Source organism: Babylonia areolata, chromosome 2, assembly GCF_041734735.1.
Source record: "Babylonia areolata isolate BAREFJ2019XMU chromosome 2, ASM4173473v1, whole genome shotgun sequence".
NCBI classification, from domain to species: domain Eukaryota; kingdom Metazoa; phylum Mollusca; class Gastropoda; order Neogastropoda; family Buccinidae; genus Babylonia; species Babylonia areolata.
The window spans coordinates 23,521,140-23,542,179 of NC_134877.1; the positions used below are offsets into that span (position 1 = coordinate 23,521,140).

At 43.6% G+C, this 21,040-nt stretch overlaps 1 protein-coding gene across 1 annotated transcript in view; it reads left to right on the forward strand.

The window, feature by feature from the left end:
* Positions 1-1,919: 1,919 nt before the first annotated feature.
* LOC143279364 (equilibrative nucleoside transporter 1-like) overlaps positions 1,920-21,040 on the forward strand; it is a 67,870-nt gene continuing 48,749 nt past the window's right edge. Inside the window, exon 1 of the mRNA XM_076583387.1 lies at positions 1,920-2,011. The gene's annotated coding sequence lies outside the window, so the exon portion shown is untranslated. The remainder of the gene's footprint in view (positions 2,012-21,040) is intronic.

The following is a 21,040-nucleotide window of genomic DNA, read 5'->3' on the forward strand; positions in this document are numbered from 1 at the left end:
ACACACACATTGTCAACACACACAAACACATGCAAATCAGTAAACCTTTCAGTTCACACACACACACAAGCGCGCACACACACATGCACACACACACACACACACACACACACACACACACACACACGTACACACACATATACACACACACATGCGCGTTTATACACACCACACGCAAGCACACACACACACATATACTGATACACGAACATGCACACACACTGCCACGCAAGATCGCGCGCGCGCGCGCGCGCGCACACACACACACACACACACACACACACACACACACACACACACACACACCGTTGCGCTTCCAGAGCCGGTAAATCACGGAAGAAAAGTACCATCAACAACAACAACAGCAAGAAAATCATTCATCACAACACCACCAACAACTTCATCGATCAAGTACTGATGAAGAACAACAGTAATCATTGATAATTTCCCTGTCAACATTGGTGAAGTGATTTTCGTCCGTTGCAAACACTTGGTTACGAAACTAATCAATGTACATCAGTCTGAAAATTTAAATATTACCCACAAGGCTTTGCTATGATGTGAATGATAAGATAATTGTTTACGTCATGGCACTTCTTGTCAAAGGTAAACAAAAACGGCTTTCAGTGTAAACGTCCAGAAACAATAATAAATAAATGAATGAATAAAAACGTGTAACACGGACTGTATTCTTTCAGTTGTTTTAAGCATACAATATCAGACGAGATACAACTGACAATGCAAAACACACTGAGACACAATAGTTGTTCTGTATAAGTTAAAATTGAATTCGAACACCTTGACTGGAAACCAACAGCTTGGTAAAAAAATTTAAAAAAAATAAAAATATAAAATAAAATAAAAATCGTCAAATAAATTTTGTCGTATGGTGTACACAAGACGCACTTAATAAGATCTTCAGCGATGTGACACATAGTTATATTATTGTATACCCACCCTACACAGAATTAACTCATAATTAACCTCAGCTGTCAAAACACACGTACGACGCAGAAACTCTGATATGCTCACAATAATTATATTTCGTTTGTCAGCACCAAGTCGATCAGCCACATCTAAAAAAAGAATTGTGGGACTGGTGATGGTTTGAGCTGTCAGAGCCTGAGCAAGGCTTTAAAAAAAAACAAAAAAAAAAAAAACTATGGAAATCGCAACGACTGGATCCAAAACATTGACATTGCCTTAAAAAAAATATTTATTTATTTATTTCCTTTTGCTAATTAAGACAATCCTGGTCTTCAGTTGATCTATCTACCTTTCTCAGTCTGCATGGCTCACTTTTGAAGATGCTTTTTTCTTTTTCTCATATCTTTTTTTTCCACGGTGCCACTGGCACAGGGTGTTAATTGGTATAATTCAGTTTTGCGTCACTGGGATCAGTGTAAGCGGCATATATATATATATATATATATATATATATATATATGAATTACAATCAGTATTTCAAATTTAGAAACCATAAACACGCGGCGCGCACACACTGACACGCAACCACACTACACACACACACACACACACACACACACACACATACATATTGGCACATGTTGACAACGATTATAAATACGTATATCAGTTGACTGGCGGCAAAATCAGGCAAGAAATTACACATACGCGCACGCGGTAGCACGTGTCACACATCCGAGTCCACACACACATACACATATTGTGCGCGCTCAGTCACAAGCGCGTGCACACACACACACACACACACACACACACACACACACACACACACACACACACACACACATGCGCACGTGTGTTTGCCACAAAAGTGGGAAAACAAACGAGTGAATGTCAAGGGCCACATGGACAGCAAGCGAAACGGGGTTACTTCCCTTTACCACAGGCCAGCCCCAAAAAATCGCACGAGAGAAGGTACGTCGTTGACGTCTCGAAGTTTTCACCCTGCGCGACTTCAGCAGTCGACCTTTGAGGTGTCACCAGCCTTTCAGCTTACAAGGCGTCGCTAAATACCGTGAAAAAGGTAAGCAAGCATGATTGTCTTGGTAGTTTAGGCATGAAATTGTTTCTGTTCGCTGCTTTCGGCGTGGCGAATTCAGTTTGTGATGCGTGCGTCTCTTTTAGAGACAAGTAGTCGTTCTTTGTGTATCGTTGTTCCATGCTTGAGCCGTTAACATGCAGACTGTACGGGGCAACCACACAGCATGCGAGGTTTCAGCGTTGGTTTCTTGATTTCTCTTAGCTCCAGGGTATTTCGCTTGCTAAACGCATTTTAACATGCATGCAAGCTCCCTCACATAGCTAAATATGCTCAAGATATCTCTTCACCCCGGCCCCACCAAGTTTAGTCGTTTGTAGAACAGTTTTCACACCCGTTCGTACAACGGTTCTTCAGGGTGTGATGTTCACTCCTTTACCAGTCTCTCGCGTACCGAAGTTGGAGCTCGCAGTTTTTATGTGTGATGAGACCGCAGTTATTCATAGAGTGGAGAAAGACTGAGAGTAGGGGGTCATTGGTAATGAGTGTCGTAGTCTTCTCGCAGATCTAAATTATCTGCTTTCCTGTTGGTGACATCAACATTTCAGTATCATTTTCAGTGTTTTAGTTTGCTATTTGATGTTTACTACATGGTGGCAGTGTTTTTTTACTCTTGGATGAAGAATCATGGTGACATATGGATGTACATCACTGGATGCTTGTTAGTGAGAAGGGTGTGGTGACACTGACGGGCAAATTGTTGCCATCCCCATTTTTTTTAGTCTGTGTTCTGTGTGTTCCATGTCAGAACCAGCTGTTGCCACTGGTCTTGTATCTGCCCTCCACACCCACATGTATTCATGCACACGTGTGTGTTTGTTTTCAATTTACATTTCTCTGTGTGTGTGTGTGTGTGTGTGTGTGAATATGCATATGTGTGTTTATCATGAGATATATATGTGTGTTTGTGTCAATGTGTGTCACTAATTTGTGTCTGGTATACAAGTACCACTGCACTTTCAATTACTTGGCAATATTTGATCATAGTCACATTCATTTTCGCATGTAGATGTATCGAGAATGGATTTGTGTGAAAAAACAAAAAAAACTTGTTGATCAGCTTGATGATAGATGAGAAGCTTTACACTTTAGGCACAGCAAAATATCTGGTGCTTTATAATTTTGTTCAAACACACGTCAGGAGAATAAATATGAAATTACTGAAAGTATGCAAGGCTGAAAATCAGTGATATATATCTTCATAGATGCAGTCAAAAACATTATTTTTATTTGCTTTTTTTCTTGAATACTGACAGTTTTTTTGTTCGTTTGTTTTCTTGCTGCTGTGTGCACTTGTCAAATGATCTCTGTAGGGACAAGCCTGGCGCTTCCTTTTTTTAGGAAATGTCTGGGTTTGTTCGAGTGTACCTCTTATTTACCTATGTGCTAGCTGAATTGGCAGTGTAGGCAGCATTGACTTGAAGTTGTGTACCTTGTAAACGGAGACAGTTGCCACTCTTTACTGTTTGTTCGTCTTTGTTCTCTTCACCTCATTGTTTATAAATTTTTTTTTTTTCTCAAGGCCTGACTAAGCGCGTTGGGTTACGCTGCTGGTCAGGCATCTACTTAGCAGATGTGGTGCAGCGTATATGGATTTGTCCGAACGCAGTGATGCCTCCTTGAGCTACTGATACTGATACTGATACTCATTGTTTATAAATGGCTTAAAGCGCAGTGAAGTGACCCAACACTCTCACAGACCACACACAGTTGAAACATGGCACAACACAGTAGTGTCTGTACTCTTCCTAATGAGCAACAGTTGTCGACACTGTAGGACATGTAGTACTGAAGTGATGGTGGTAGTGTATAGCGTGGGTGCTCTATGCCTCGGTTGAATGCACAGTGTTCTTAACCTGATGAACCTTCAGCTTGCTTTCTCATACTTCACATCACACACACACACACACACACACACACACACACACACACACACACACCACACACTCACACAAAGCCACCACACACAGTGACACACATGTGCATACACACACACACACACACACACACACATACACTCACAAACACACACACACACACACACACACACACACACACACACACACACACACACACACATTTGTTGTCAGTTTTTTGTTTGGGTTTTTTTAATCATCTTTTGATTCGTTTGGGAAGGGTGAGGATTCACTGCCTACCATTCAGCATGCCCTTTTTTTTTTCTTTTTTTTTTTTTTTAAATGAATATTAGCAAATTTTTGCATTGAATTTTAATGAATCAAAGAGCGATAATTAGATAATAATGATTTTAGAATTAATTAACTTCCATAATTTAAAGATGTGAGAAAAACTGGCAATAATTGAAGTGTATAATTTGAAAATGCATACTATTATATGGTGGTCAGTTTTGTTTTGTTTTGTAATAATTTTTTTTCTTATGATTCAGCTTTTTTTTTCCGGGGGGAGGGGGGGGGGGCATTCTGTAATCAAATGAAAGCACAAGTTTTGAAAATGATTGTATTTTTAGTGGATTACATGGTCTGCCACAAAAACACATGTATGCACACAAACAAGTATGTACACACACACACACACACACACACACACACACACACACACACACACATGCCAGAGACTAACCATACATTGTCATATTAGTTAAAGTTGTACTGACTGAAAACACAAACAAAAACAGTTAAAGTAAACCAGAAAAAGTTGACTTGCATGTCATTAAAGTATATCCTGCACACTGACAACATCCAAAAGTGAAACAGTCACAAAAAAAGTGTATTTGTTCCAGTGTAAATTTGTGTCCACTGTTTTATGCAAGGGAGAAATGTAGGAGAGATGGTTTATTCATATAGGCCAAGTACCCTTTCGAAGGGATAAGGAATGCAAATAACTTAAGGTAAAATAACTTCATTCAGGTTACAGAGCCATTGATAAACATTTTTGGGACGTATCACACATCTCACACACACACACACACACACACACACACACACACACACACTGAATGCTTTTATAACTAAGTTCAGGAAAAGATGTTAGGTGCATATGTGGAGAATATATATCTAGCAACCATATAATATTCGAATGTCAGAATCTAAAAATTTTTTTACCAGACTTCATCAAAAGTTCTTTTGAATGTGTTATTAACAATTCCAATGTGTTATTTGCTGTTGCAGAAGGTTTGCTGCATAGTCCAATAGGACATTTGTTATAGTTGTTTGATGTTGGCGTTTATAACGTTTCCATTTTCCCTAGCGTTGTCTCTCCCTATTCACCCTCCACACATACACACACTTTTATCCCCACCCCCCTCCCACAACCCCTAGCCCCATTTTTTTTTTTTTTTTCTTCGTCTAATATCACTTCAAGTGGAAAGACCTTAAACTGAAGACGAACACACACACACACACACACACACACACATGTGAGTGTGTGTGTGTGTGTGTGGATCAGTGGTAAGTAAGTGGTGGGCATTTCAAACTTTGACAGTCTTGGCCCAGGGTCATTGGTCTGTGGGTGGCAGACTTTGAACCAGTACTCTCCTGGACTTTTGACCATCCTTTCCTACTTCCTTCCTCTTTCCACCAATACCATTCCTGTGTGTGTGACATATTTTTGTGACAATTTCAGAAAAAGCCTGGAGTCAAATGCATTGAACAGTGCGACACAAGTAATGAATGTGTGCAGCAGTACCAACAGGGCATGCTCCTGAAAACATTAAAATTACTACAGTTTCAGGCAGTTTTGTGCCAAAATACTTAACGACAGTAGCAAAGATAAGACTTCAAAGATGCGAAATTTGTATTAAAAAAACAAAAAAACAAAAAAAACACACAAGAAAAAACAAAGTTGATTTTCATTATTTTGACCTGAATAACATATGTTTGTATATAGCCAGGAACAGCTGGTTGCAACTTTAGATGGTTTTTCGTGTTCTGTGTCACATATATTGTTTTTTGTCCTCCAAACTGCATGTTAACACATCCAGAAATATTAGTTCCCATCCTTGACAGTTTTTGCGTATACGTAGGAACGTTCTTCTTCGTTTGTGGGCTGTAACTCCCACGTTCACTCATGCGTACATGAGTGGGCTTTTACGTACATAACCATTTTTACCTCGTCATGTAGGCAGCCATGCTCCGTTTTGGGGGATGTGCATGCTGGATGTGTTCTTGTTTCCATAACCCACCGAATGCTGACATGGATTACAGAATCTTTCATGTGTGTATTTAATCTTCTGCTTGCATATACACACGAAGGGAGTTTAGGCACAAGCAGGTCTGCACATATGTGTGACCTGGGAGATCAGAAATATCTCCACCCTTTACCCACCTGGCGCAGTTAACGAGATTTTAACCCGGGACCCTCAGATTGGAAGTCCAACGCTTTAACCACTTGGCTTTTGCGCCTATCTGTTGGAACATGAAATCCGGTTTAATGAGACAAATTTTCACACCAGAGCAAAATGCTCAGTGAGTTAAATTTGAAACTGAAACTTTTGTCTCAATCTCCATATTTGTGTCTTCGTCATTTGAGTTGAATTCTGTTGGTCAAAATGCAGAAATGAGCATGCATTTGCATCTTTGATGTATGTACATGTGAAGTGGAGTGTTGGCCTAAAGGTAACGCATCCGCCTTGGAAGCGAGAGAATTTAAGCACACTGGTTCGAATCCCATAGTCTCCAGTATTTTCTTCCCCTCCACTAGACCTTGAGTGGTGGTCTGGATGCTAGTCATTTGGATGAGATGATAAACTGAAGTCCCGTGTGCAGCATGCACTTAGTGCACGTAAAAGAACCCCCAGCAAGAAAAGGGTTGTTGTCCCTGGCAAAATTCTGAAGAAAAATCCTCTTAGATAGGAAAAAAAATTAAAATTGCAGGTGGAAAAAAAAAAACCAAAAAAAAAGGGTGGCACTCTCAGTGTAGCGACGCGCTCTACATGTGGAGAGCAGCCCAAATTTCACACAGAGAAATCTGTTGTGATAAAAAATAATAGGAATACAGTAATAATACAGTAATTCAGTAATAATTCATATTTTCCCATCTTCTTTTCTTTTCTTTTCTTTTTTTTTTTTTTTTTTTCTTTTTTATACATTTAATTTATGTCTACATCTCTCAGTACTTCTGTCTCTTTCTTCCGCAACATCTGTCTCTGTCTGTCTGTCTCTCCCTCTCTCTTTCACTGCCTTGTGACGAGTTTTTGCTAGTACCTTATAAATTATATAAATTATACTTTCTTTTTTTTTCTTTCTTTTTTTATTATAGATTTCATCACCTTACTATAGAAATTGCATCCACAAGGAAAATTTACTTTTAGCTCACTGTGACAGTTTGTTGGGCTTAGAGTATAAAACACCACCAGCAACAGCATATTCCTTTTATTTTGTTCACATATATATGGTTTGTTTGAAACGGTAAAGAAGCAAAGCCAAAGAGAATATACTGCACCCATGTTGAAAAACACAGAAAGTGTTTTATTATTTTAGATTTTATTTATTCAATTATATAGTCATTCAATTGTTTGTTTGGTTATTTTTTAATTTATTTATTTATCTATTTATTTGATTTTCAGCCTTGTATTTTATCTAGTTGGTGTTTTTTGTTGTTGGTTTTGTTTTTGTTTTTAATCTTTGCAGCTGGTTAGGGGGAAGAGATTTACTTTTTCTAGCTAGCAACATGTGTTCTTCATATGTTTTGCCAGTACAGACCCATTGGGTCAGTTATGACAAGCGGGTTTCATTGATTTTTTTTTTTTTTTTTGTCTTGGAGTGTGCCTGTCAGAGCATTAGATTCATGATTGTGATGGATACACTTCCCATCTTTCTTTTTGTTTTGCTGTTGCTGGTGTGTGTGTGTGTGTGTGTGTTGTTATGTTCCTTATATTCCAGATCTGCTCACTCTCCTGCTGTGGACAGAATCTTTTGTGTTGCCAAATTCAGTAGAGAGAAACACAAACGGGGAGCTTTCAGTTCATGCATGTGCGTGTGTGTGTGTGTGTGTGTGTGCGTGTGTGTGCGTGTGTGTGTGTGTGTGTATGTGTGTGCGACTAGCATGTTATTGTACTGACTGGCATGTTATTTTAAAGCTCTTTGAAAGGTTTAAAAGTGCTGTTTAAACCTGCTGTTATTGTTACATTGTTTTGTGTCTTTTCTACCTTGGAGTGTTATTATGTTTCTATGTATTTGTCCGCTGTTGAGTTTGTCCAGTCTTCACACCTCAGTTATTATTATATATGGGATCAGTGGATGAATATTATCTACCTGTGGTTCTGAAGTTGGCCAAGATTTTGTTGTTGTTGTTGATGGTGGTGGTGGTGATGTTGTCTGTCTATCTGTCTGTCTGCCTGAATTCTTTAAATGATCCAGTGTTTTGCTAAGAAATTTGCTCTGGTATTGGCAGTTTCTGTCTGTCTCCTTTTCTGATTCTGTTAGACATATTGTACTCATCTTTTATGTTAATGTTTTTATGCCCCCACAGTTGGATGGGAAGAAAAACATGTTAATTACTTATCACTCATTACCCTAGTAAAAAAATTATTTTTGTTTGTTTGTTGTTGTTGTTGTTTGGGGTTTTTGTGTGTTTTTTTTTCATTGTGATTCGTTTTGTTTGAAGTAAATTAAACCTTTCATATCGCTCTCAGCATCTCTGTGTCTGTCCATCTATCTGAATTTCTCTTCCTGTCTCTTCCTCTCTCTCAGGCCCTCTCTCTCTCTCTCTCTCTCTCTCTCTCTCTCTCACACACACACACACACACACACACACACACTCGGAGAGAGGGTTGTGTCCGTGTGTGTGTGTGTGTGCCCTTGTGCATGCACGGATCTATCATTCTCTGTTCGTGTGTGTGTGTGGTGTGCATGTGCGTGCTCCCATGTGTCTGTATACGTGTGTGTACATGTGATACAGAGTTACTATAATTGCATCAAATTGCACCATACTAGTTCTACTGAATGTCTGATTTAAACGTGATGACCATCGGGCCGGCTGGTGGAAATAATTTATACTCTTACTCTCGGACATGTGTGAACTTGCAACAGTTCATTTTTTGTGTGTCTCTGTCTGTCTCTCTGTGAGTCTCTGTCACTCTCTCCGTCTCTTTCTCGTCTCCGTCTATCTTGTTCACTCAGCATCACACACACACACACACACACACACACACACACACACACACACACACACACACACACACACACACACACACACACACACACACACACACACACACACACACACACACACGCTTTGATACATTCCATTCCTTCCTCTCTTCCAGTACTCAAGAGTGAGAACAGCAGGCGGTCGGTCTCGGCTCCTTTTCACTCGCGACAACTGTGTGAGAGAGAGAACGAAGTTCGCCTTCCTCCTCCTCCTCCTCTCAAACATACACGCACGACGGAGTGTACGGTCGGTGGAAGACTCGATGACCTTGTGGCTTGTATCAAAAGAAAAATGAATGAGTTGAAGACCTCCGTCGGCCTTCATAGTGCCACCTACCCACTCACACAATGCGCGTGGGCACATACACAGATGCACACGCACGGACACATACATACAGTGATTTTTTTTTTTTTTTTAATATAAAAGTTGATATATATAATGAAAAAGAAAAGAAAAGACAGAAAAGAAACGCGTGAACACGCACAAGCACACACAACTACACGAGCGTAACACACATGTTCGCGCAAGCGCTTGCGCATGTGACACACCCGCGCGCACACAATATATGCACACACACAACACACACACACACACACACACACACAATTTTTTTTTTATTTTTATTTATTTTTTTTTTTAAAGGCGCGTGCGAAGAACACACCTCGCAATGACTTACAATAGAAAGGAATCACGCGTGCGTGCGACACAGCACTTCACATCACCCCACGAACTTACGATATACTTATATATACGTCCGTGACAATACCCCCACACCACACCAAACCCACCCACGCCTCTAGCCCCGCACCCCCCCTCCTCACCCACCCCACTCATCCCATACACCTCCCAGTGCATGCATCACTCTCTTATATCTTAATTAATTTGGATGAACTTTGAAACTGAGAAGATTCTTCACACCTCGTGGCGGGGAACCAAACACCGGAGTTTGTATCATAGTTTATTTGGTCTCTGCACACGCACACGCACGCACGCACGCAAACACACACACACTTTTTTTCACTGACGGTTTGGTTGGTTGGCCGAATTATTCAGAAGTCTGTTGAGCAGATACTCTAACCTCCCATTCCTTCCAACTCTTTTGTCTGTCAGCGCCCCGCGTCCACGCGCGCGCATGTTCGCGTGCGTGTGTGTGTGTTTGTGTGTGTGTGACCAAGTTTTACTTTCAGTACACATTATAATGACGTGTAGCGTTTGTGGTAACAGTCGTATTTGTGTTTACATTTAACATGTTTTCTCACAAACGATTTTGGACAGACACCATGTATATGTGTGTGGAGGGTGATTAGGAATTTCATTGTGTATTACAGAGAAAGGGGGTGTGGTTGTGGAGAGGGGAGAGGGGGCTTTTTCCATGTTGTCAGAAAAAGCCGTGAGTTGAAAATCCCTCTCCTCAGTCGCTGTCTTGTGCGCAAAAATAACGGTAGAACTGGGAGAATAGGAATGAATCTTCGCTCCCTTTTCGTTTACTGCGTGCATGATGGTTGCGAGTAGAGTTTCACCACCGATTTGCCCGAACGGGACTCTTCAGACTCTGTGGTTTCACAAAGCGATGCAGTCGGCATGCATGCAGTGCAAACCACAGCATTGTCTCCGTGTAAACAGAGAGCTGGGGGTCGAGCTGAAGCCTCATTGTGGATATGCATGCCACGAGCTCGTTTCCCCCCACCCCAGTACCGCAGGCGGATGAGAATGCTCAAAGCAAATAGTGTGTTGCCAAACATCTGTCTGTTCTCTGAGACTCAGAGAGAGAGAGAGGGGAGGGGGCGGGGGTGGTGGGTCTTTGGTTGTGAATAGCAATTGCCGTTCTTCAGAAGAGTGCTTTACTACTGACGCTACGAAAAAAAAAAGAAAAAAAAAAGGAGAATATAGAGGGAAACATCATCAAAAGAACAACCGTAAAATACTTCAGAACAATGCAATCAGTTCAAACACACACACACACACACACACAGAGGTACACACGTCTGAACTGACGCTTAAGCTCTGTTCACGTGCTAACATCCGCCCGTGTGTGCATGCAAACACCCCCCACTCCCAGCCCCACACAAGCGCGCGTACTCTGACGTACGCACTGTGCACATGTTTCTACAAGTGTTGGTGTTGGCGGTTGAACTGAGGTCTTTGCTGAAAGAACTATCGCGGCGTGTGACGTCATGTGTGACGTCTGCGAGATGACTGCAGAAAATCCTTCCAGTTGCAGGGACCGATCGGTTTAGTCTTGGAACTTTTTTACGCTCAGGCCAATGAAAATGCACGTATTTTGTTTGATTATGTGGTTTTGGGTGGGAAGAAGGTTGAATGACTCAGAAATCGTACGTTCCAGCCCAAACGAAACATAGATACTGACTCGTTATTCGAAAACCACAACGTCCAGGCAAGGCCCGAAGCTTGCTCCAAATGAACGTCAGTTAAGTGCAAGAAGTCTTCACGGACTGGGTGAGCTGGTGTGTTTAGTGTCGAGACAGGTCAAGTAGCTGTGATATCTGCTAGGCTACGCCAGCTGTCATTTTCATCTGTCCGTTTTTACCCCGGTCTGTCAAGGGAACCACACTTGTCTCATCGTATCACTCACACTTGGCCGGTATCCAGCAAACCCACGTTTATAACCCACGTGTTGAGCACTTGCACATGAATGCATAGTCGTTCTCATGCCTGTGTTGCATACCTCACACCACACACCACTGTCGCACACACACACACACACGCACACTTTGTACATGTGTCCCAGTGCGTTTTCTCAGTGTGTGCGTGCGTGGGTGTTACTGATTAACGGCATGAGATAAGAACGATGAAGCTGATTTCGTCAATCATATCGTGTGTGTAGTCTCCATCACGTCAGCAGATGATCATGAGAACTGTAAGTTTGTCGAATACCAGATAATCGTGCGAGTAAACTATGTCACCTGTTCACCAAATTATGAAAAAGAGTGGGAGGGTTCTTTTACGAACAGTTTTATGATTATGTTGAAAATGATCATGATTTATCATCATCGCAAGTTTAGCCTGCAGTGTTGGACGTTAATTTGGCTTTGACATACATTGAGATGTTCCAGATTTTTGTTGGAACTGTTAGCCTGTGCCAGTGAAACGGTGGGTATTTGATTTATTGACTTCATTAATTTCTCAGCTATTGTCGACTTTTGCACTGTGGCCGAGAATGAGAAGAGGTACGGATGATTTTTTTTTTTTTCAAGTGAACAAATCAACGCTTATCCAAGAGTGACTACGTCTTCCATCGATCCTTATCAACCAAAGCCTGCCCAGTACAGTGCTTCAGTCTTCGAATAGTATGGAATTCAGCTTCAGCTTGCTCCAGATTGTCGCTAAAGAAGTATGCGGAAAGAGGTCAGGTATTGATAACCCACCTTACCAGTTCTCTTTCCCCACCCCCGTAGGTCTGTCTCAACAGTGCCATATCCACACACAGACCCGCACTCTCACCGTATCAGTCATTACCTACAAGTACAACCGATGGAAACCACATTTATCATTTGTCACTCCTGTATAAACAGTCACACACGCACGCACAGACACACAGACGCACACGCACACACACACACACTCTCTCTCTCTCTCTCTCTCTCTCTCTCTCTCTCTCTCTCTCTCTCTCTCTCTCTCTCTCTCTCTCACTCAATCTGAACGCTTAAAGCTTTGTACACTTGCGAACATTCTGTTGACTGTGATTATACGTGGTACATTCCAGTAGAGTTCAACGACCTTTTGGCTAGCGCCCATATGGCCAAGTTGTTCAGGGGCTTAGGGCCCTCTTGGTTTCGTGGTGGTTTCGTTGATCGAGGTTGTGAATCCTGGGTGTTTGTCAGGGAGGTCTGAAGACGGAGTCCTGGCTGTCTGAAGAGGGGTGAAGTCCTGGCTGTTCTTCTGACGTTCCAAGAGAAAGTCAGGGCTATCTGAAGAGGGGTGAAGTCCTGGCTGTTCTTCTGACGTTCCAAGCGGAAGTCAGGGCTGTCTGAAGAGGGGTTAAGTCCTGGCTGTTCTTTTGACGTTCCAGGAGAAAGTCAGGGCTGTCTGAAGAGGGGTGAAGTCCTGGCTGGCTGTTCTTCTGACGTTCCAAGGGGAAGTCAGGGCTGTCTGAAGAGGGGTGAAGCCCTAGCTGGCTGTTCTTCTGACGTTCCAAGGGGAAGTCAGGTCTGTCTGAAGAGGGGTGAAGTCCTAGCTGGCTGTTCTTCTGACGTTTCAATGGGAATTCAGGGCTGTCTGAAGAGTGGTGAAGTCCTGGCTGTTCTTCTGACGTTCCAAGGGGAAGTCAAGTCTGTCTGAAGAGGGGTGAAGTCCTGGGTCTGAAGAGGGGTGAAGTCCTGGCTGTTCTTCTGGCGTTTTAATGGGGAAGTCAGGTCTGTCTGAAGAGGGGTGAAGTCCTGGGTCTGAAGAGGGGTGAAGTCCTGGGTCTGAAGAGGGGTGAAGTCCTAGCTGGCTGTTCTTCTGACGTTCCAAGGGGAAGTCAGGGCTGTCTGAAGAGGGATGAAGTCCTAGCTGGCTGTTCTTCTGACGTTCCAAGGGGAAGTCAGGTCTGTCTGAAGAGGGGTGAAGCCCTAGCTGGCTGTTCTTCTGACGTTCCAAGGGGAAGTCAGGTCTGTCTGAAGAGGGGTGAAGTCCTAGCTGGCTGTTCTTCTGACGTTTCAATGGGAATTCAGGGCTGTCTGAAGAGTGGTGAAGTCCTGGCTGTTCTTCTGACGTTCCAAGGGGAAGTCAAGTCTGTCTGAAGAGGGGTGAAGTCCTGGGTCTGAAGAGGGGTGAAGTCCTGGCTGTTCTTCTGGCGTTTTAATGGGGAATCTGAAGAGGGGTGAAGTCCTGGCTGTTCTTCTGACGTTCCAAGGGGAAGTCAGGTCTGTCTGAAGAGGGGTGAAGTCCTAGCTGGCTGTTCTTCTGATGTTCCAAGGAGAAGTCAAGTCTGTCTGAAGAGGGGTGAAGTCCTGGCTGTTCTTCTGGCGTTTTAATGGGGAAGTCAAGTCTGTCTGAAGAGGGGTGAAGTCCTGGGTCTGAAGAGGGGTGAAGTCCTGGCTGTTCTTCTGACGTTCCAAGGGGAAGTCAAGCATGTCTGAAGAGGGGTGAAGTCCTGGCTGTTCTTCTGGCGTTTTAATGGGGAAGTCAAGTCTGTCTGAAGAGGGGTGAAGTCCTGGGTCTGAAGAGGGGTGAAGTCCTGGCTGTTCTTCTGACGTTCCAAGGGGAAGTCAAGCATGTCTGAAGAGGGGTGAAGTCCTGGGTCTGAAGAGGGATGAAGCCCTGGCTGGCTGTTCTTCTGACGTTCCAAGGGGAAGTCAAGTTTGTCTGAAGAGGGGTGAAGTCCTGGGTCTGAAGAGGGATGAAGTCCTGGCTGGCTATTCTTCTGACGTTCCAAGGGGAAGTCAAGTTTGTCTGAAGAGGGATGAAGTCCTGGCTGGCTGTTCTTTGACGTTCCAAGGAGAATTCAAGTTTGTCTGAAGAGGGGTGAAGTCCTGGGTCTGAAGAGGGGTGAAGTCCTGGCTGTTCTTCTGACGTTCCAAGGGGTAGTCAAGTCTGTCTGAAGAGGGGTGAAGTCCTGGGTCTGAAGAGGGGTGAAGTCCTGGCTGTTCTTCTGACGTTCCAAGGGGAAGTCAAGTCTGTCTGAAGAGGGGTGAAGTCCTGGTTGTTCTTCTGACGTTCCAAGTGGAAGTCAAGTCTGTCTGAAGAGGGATGAAGTCCTAGCTGGCTGTTCTTCTGACGTTCCAAGGGGAAGTCAAGTCTGTCTGAAGAGGGGTGAAGTCCTGGGTCTGAAGAGGGGTGAAGTCCTGGTTGTTCTTCTGACGTTCCAAGTGGAAGTCAAGTCTGTCTGAAGAGGTGTGAAGTCTTGACTGTTCTGGCTTTCAATAGGGAAGTCCTAGTATTTATGGCGCTTGCAGTGCGATGAGAAATTTACAGCCTGAAGGGGTACTCTTCGTTGAGAAGCTGATAACCGAGAACAATCACTGTGCGAACTCCATGAAGTGAAAAATAAAGGAGAAAGAGAAGGGAGATATAGAGAGACAGGGAAGGCTAAGTGTGTGTGTGCGTGCGCGCGCGTGTGTTTGTGTGTGTGTTGGATGGCACTTGACCAGTTGACCGAGTATTTCTGCGTATTAGGGACAAAAATACACCTGATGAATATCTCGTAAATTAGATGTGTAAAAAAAAAAAAAAAAAAAAGGGGGGGGGGGGGTAGGTTCAAGGGGTAGGTCCGATAATCGTTTCAGAGATAAAGAAGTTGAAGGCCAGAGCAACGAGTTTTTCTTCCGAAGAAGGAATATTCTTTGGGTAGTGTAAGTTTGAGGCGGTGTGAGCAAGGGTGGAACACACAAACACACACACGCGCGTGCGTGCACACACATACACACAAACACACGCACACATGCACACACACGCGCGCGCACACACACTCACACACACACACTCACACTCACTCAGTCACACACACACACAGTCACACACACACACACTGATGTCAGTAGCCACAACCATGGACTCTGTCCGAGCCTGTGTTGCCATGGATACCGAAAGAGAGAGGGAGGAGGTGGGATAGGGGGACGGGGGGGGGACGAAGAGGGAGGCTGCTGCTGAGAGAAGAAGGAAGCCACCAAAAGTGCTGGAAGAACGGTGTGGTGGCGAGGATAATAGGGCGGGGACTGGAGAGTGTGTGGAGAGTGGGAGGGGGCGGGTGGGGGGTGGCATTGAGCATGCATTCGTTCTATTCCTTCCAGCAGAATCCAGAATCGGGAGGACCTAAGAAGCGTGGGTGGTCAGGAAGTGGGAGGGGATCATGGCATGGCGGTGGTGGGCATGGGGCAGGGGGCAGGCAGTGCCCAGTAGTCAGCAAGCCTGTGTGATGTGTGTTTGAGCCAGTCGGGGAAATGGAATCGGCATCAACGGCATTATCGTCTCCATCCCCCTCCCCCCACCTCACCCCACCCCCTCCACCTCCTCCTCACCACCTCCACCCCACCACCTCCACCACACTCCGAAGCTGGAACTTTCTAGAACCCCCCAAAACAACGGCTGCGCGACTTTTCTTTCTCTGTGAACGTACGTTTTTGCCAAATTAAAAAAAAAAATTGATGTAAACATGTAGACTTTTAATATTTCAATTTAGAAAGAGGTGCCGTAAGTTTCTTTTCTCATTCTTAGGTTCTCCGGAAAAAACAAAAACAAAACCCAGTTCTGCCCCAACTATTGGACCGTTTTCTAAAACCTGTTTGAATGCTTTCAACAACAGGAACAATAACAACAAAAAAGCACCTTGTATCCAGTCCAGTCTGCTCTTTCATGCCATAGAACTATATAGTGTAAACATGTACTTTAGTTCCATGCTGGTCAGAGTACTGGAACTGCTCTTCTTCTCAGGATGGTGAATGATAGTTTTCTGTACATGAGGAAAACAGAGCCTGTCCTCTTTCCTTACTGCTTGCTTTGTTCATACTCATAGCATTCGATGCTGTTGGCCAGTCTTTTCCTTCTGTCGTGAACGTTCGGTATTTCTGGCTGTGCATTTTTTGCGGATTCAGCTCCTGGTTGTCGCATCGTGCCTACACTGTCTCTGTATTTTGCTTTCAGTCTCTTCCACCAACACTTGAATTTGGCGTTTGACTCGGTTAAATCTTCTTAGGCCACTCCTTTTTTTTGTGTGTGTATTGTTTGCTAACCGTCTTTCCTTGGTATTGTTTATCATAGATTTTCCCATCATTGGCCACCCAGCTTTTATCTGCTTTCCTTCCCCAGTTTCATGAAGTTGTTGCCTTACCCCCAGCTTGCATCACTGATGTTCGTCCCATCATGGATGCACCACATTATGCTCTCGTTTGATATCGACTCGACAAAACAGACATATGTACTTTTCACCCCGTAAATGTAATCAGAATAGTTATTCTTTGTCTTCATCTGGGTGATGTAAAAATCAGTTTTCTGCTGTCACTAGTGGCAGTAACGCGCGCGCGCGCGCGCGCGTATGTGTGTGTGTGTGTGCTTATTCTTCTTCGTTCGTGGGCTGCAACTCCCACGTTCACTCGAATGGACACGAGGGGTCTTTTGCGTGTATGACCGTTTTTAACCCCGCCATGTAGGCAGCCATACTCCGTTTTCGGAGGTGGGTGTGCTTATGAAACAAAACCTGAGGTTCAGCAGGGAGTGGGGGTTGGGTGAAGTAAATAAAGGGGGAAAGAGAGGGAAGGGAAAAAAGAAGGGTCAGGAAGTAAGTCGCCTGCTGTTTGTGGTAGGGTTAGCGCGGTGAGACTATTTATTGTGTTGTGCACCACCAGAATAACTCTGCGAAGACAGTCCACCCGTTGGTGAACCGAAGGCAACTTGAACGACCGTGTGGTCGTTGTCACGTTTCAGGTTATTTGGTTCCAAAACAATCGAACTTGGAATGATGACGTGCAAGTGTGCGTGCGTTTATAGATTGTGCAGCAGAATTGCGCAGCAAGTGTTTTACTGTGTGTTTTATAGCATGCTGTTGTCCCCGTCTCGACTGTTTGACAAGCGATCCCATATCAGCTACGTCGAGTGGTGTTATCGAGGATAACTTTCTCGTATCGTGTGCGAGTGTGTGTGTGTGCGTGTTCGCGAGTGTATGTGTGTTTGAGGAACACATGGGGATGTGGGTTGGACAGGAGTAAGTGACAAGAAGTGAGTGAGTGAGTGTGTGTGTGTGTGCGCGCGCGCGCGTTCGCGCGAGTGTGTGTGTGTGTTTGAGGAACACATGGGGATGTGGTGTGGACAGGAGTGACAAGAAGTGAGTGTGTAGGTGTGTGTGAGTGCGTATCCCCTGCTTTTTTTCTGCTTTGTTTTTGTTTCAGTTTTGTGACGTCATGAAAATGATTCTGTATGCTTTTTTTTTTTTCTTTCTTTCTGTTTTTTCCGTGGGGGGTAGGGCAAACAGGGGAGGGTGAGGGGAGTATGGGAGGGTGTTGAGCGGGGTGGGGGTGTGGGGGATAACGGTGTTTCGCCAGTCATGATCCGCTGGCTCTATTTTGACCCGGCGCGTGCTGTGTGAACACTGCTGCGTGACGTGTTGATGAGCAGCTGGCGATCGTTTTGACCATTGTTGTGTTTCATTGTTATGCGACTTCAAATTACCCCCAGAAGATCAAATACGCACGTTAAAGATCCTGTATGTAATCCATGTCAGCGTTCGGTGGGTTATGGAAACAAGAACATACCCAGCATGCACACCCCCGATTTCGGAGTATGGTTGCCTACATGGCGAGTTAAAAACGGTCATACACGTAAAAGCCAGCTCGTGTACGTACGAGTGAACGTTGGGAGTTGCAGCCCACGAACGAAGAAGCAGAAGAAGAAGACTTCAAGTCAATAGATGAATAAATAAGAGTAATAATAATGATGATGATATGATAATACTGATAACAATGACACTGATATTGATGGTGATGATTATGATAATGATAATAGTATTGATATAATCATTCATACTTTGATGAAACTTGACATCCAGTTGCACCTAAGATTTTAAAGATATTGACCTAAGGCTGATCTCACAACTGAATGATTTCCGTTAGTTGAACACGATCCTTCGGAAGCCATGGTGCTATTTCCCATAAGGACAATAAAGGCCCCTGTATATGAATAACATTCCATGGTTACTTTAACATGGTTTAATTGTATAAGTGAATGTGTCGGTCCAAAGTTCAACGTTTCTAAAAGAAAGAAGCCTGTTCTTTTTACTGTGATTGTTTCGCGGTAACTTTTTTTTTTTATGTTTTAGTTAGTTTGATCTTCTCTCTGTCTCAGTGTGTGTGTGTGTGTGTCCTTTCCATTGAATAGATATGCTGCGTTCTATTGCAGCTGATGTAGACTAGCAAGAACAGATTTGATTGGAAGAATGGGTCATGATGCCTAAAATCCTAATCCTTGAATTTAAAAAAACAAACAAAAAAGAAACAACAAAAAAACGTTTTGAGTTCTGAGTTCCGTCTCTTTCTTAGAAACAGTCAGTTCGACTCGCTTCATAAATATGGGGAAATTTCATTTCGTGCAGAAGATGCAGTCAGCATTGACTGTTCTCGGGGACTTCCCATTTGGCCAAAATCCTTTCTGAAAAGTCCTCAAGGTTTTCCAGAAGACCCCTTTGACGGATGTCAAAGGTCATGGAGGAACAAAAGTAACGATGTCTAATTTCATTTTTCGCGTTGGGTTAAAAAAGAAGAAGTGTACCTGAGTCTTTCTTAATCAGACTGAAAAGGGAGTCTTGGTAAATAAAAAGATTTAAAACATCAACAACACCAACAACAATCCTTCTCTACTACTTTAACTACAACAACATCAACAACAACAAGTACTGCTCCTATTTCAACTACTACTAATGATGATGATGATAATACGATGATGATGATGATGATTGGCGTTCTCATTTCCTGGGGAGGGAGCTCGTGGCGTTTGCAATTTTTAAAAAAAGTCATAAAAAGTTGCGTCAAGTTCAAAATACACGAACAAACACATGAACACATGTGCGCATACGCGCAAACACGTCGACAAACACAACCCGCACATGCACACACACGACCATCCAAAGTCTTCAGCAATATTGGACAGCTTCACAGAGAGAGAGAGAGAGAGAGAGAGAGAGCAATAAACACACACACACACACACACACACACACACAAACAAACAAACACACACACACACACACACAAAAACACACCATGTGTAGCTTATTAAGTGCTCTGTCGTCGTCTACCGCACGAGAAGACCTGCACCAAATTGTGTGCGGGTGCCAAGATTCACGTGCATGACTTGTCACTGGCGAGTCATGTCTTCTTGGCTCATTTCCAGAAACTGATTAAATTGGTCCGAGTCAGCAGAACCATCGAGAGTGCAAGAGAGAGATACACGTGTGTGTAGTGTTATCTATCAAGCCGGGTCCGCACTTTATATCTAGAACTTTGATAGTGACCACTAACGGTTAGCTGATGTGGTCTGTTGAGGATTGGGGGGATGGTTGGGTTTGTGTGTGTATGTGTGTGAGTGTGCGCGCGGGCGTTGTTGTTGGATTCTTTTTCCTTCAGGATTCTTCTTCCTCTTCCCATCTTCTTCTTCCTGTACTTGCTTTTAAACTTCTCTACCGTCTGCAGTTCGCGATTCAGTTACCCGCGGTATAACTTAGTTTTAGAGAAAGTCTCTAATCTCCTTTTTTTTTTTTTCTCCCTCCCTTGTACAATAGACATCAGTGGAATAGTATGACTGGTGGAGGAAGAAAATATGTGCAGGGTAATAGCCTGTTAGTTCTATGATGTTGTTGACGGGCGCAATAGCCGAATGGTTAAAGCGCTGGACATTCAGTTTGAGGGTTCCCGGGTTTGAATCACGGTGACGGCGCCTGGTGGGTAAAGGGTGGAGATTTTTACGATCTCCCAGGTCAACATATATGCAGACCTGCTAGTGCCTGAACCCCCTTCGTGTGTAGACGCAAGCAGAAGATAAAATACTGCACGTTAAAGATCCTGTAATCCATGTCAGCGTTCGGTGGGTTATGAAAACAAGAACATACCCAGCATGCACACACCCCCGAAAGCGGAGTATGGCTGTCTACATGGCGGGTTAAAAACGGTTATACACGTAAAAGCCCACTCGCGTACATACGAGTGAACGTGGGAGTTGCAGCCCACGAACGCAGAAGAAGAAGATGATGATGATGATGTTTTTGTTGTTGTTGTTGTTTTTTTCCCCCCGAAACAGTCTGCACCCCATTCCTCTTCAAACCTGTTTGCTGTGCTTTCTGGGGTCGTTTGATTTTCAGCAGTGGGGTGGACACTGTAATCATAATGATAATAGCTATGATGATAATCCTATAATGCGCATTTGTTTTATACAACGCTTATCCTGCGGCTGTAAGCGCAGTGTAA